Below are 454 nucleotides of genomic sequence, written 5' to 3' on the forward strand. Positions count from 1 at the left end.
CTATTCGAATAGCCGTATCCATGGTTAAGGATTACAGTCTGGGATGGGTCAGGTGTCGTTCTTAGTGTCGGTCTTCGGAGGTGAAACTGTTAACCAGAAATACTGCTTGTGATTTGTGAGAACTATGATTATTATTATTGTTGACTAACCCATGATATTATTGCTATTATCAAGTATCTCTGGGATGGTTCTACCTCCGGGATATTCATTATGATTGCATTCTTTTAAAGCCCTTTATGTGGTGTTGCTCAGACGCCCGACTGTGGCATTTCTTTTAAAGCCCTTTATGTGGTGTCGCTCAGACGCCCGACTGTGGTATTTCTTTTAAAGCCCTTTATGTGGTGTCGCTCAGACGCCCGACTGTGGCATTTCTTTTAAAGCCCCTTATGTGGTGTCGCTCAGACGCCCGACTGTGGTATTTCTTTTAAAGCCCTTTATGTGGTGTCGCTCAGAC

The sequence above is a fragment of the Triticum aestivum genome, chromosome 7A (assembly GCF_018294505.1).
Source record: "Triticum aestivum cultivar Chinese Spring chromosome 7A, IWGSC CS RefSeq v2.1, whole genome shotgun sequence".
In the NCBI taxonomy this organism is placed as follows: domain Eukaryota; kingdom Viridiplantae; phylum Streptophyta; class Magnoliopsida; order Poales; family Poaceae; genus Triticum; species Triticum aestivum.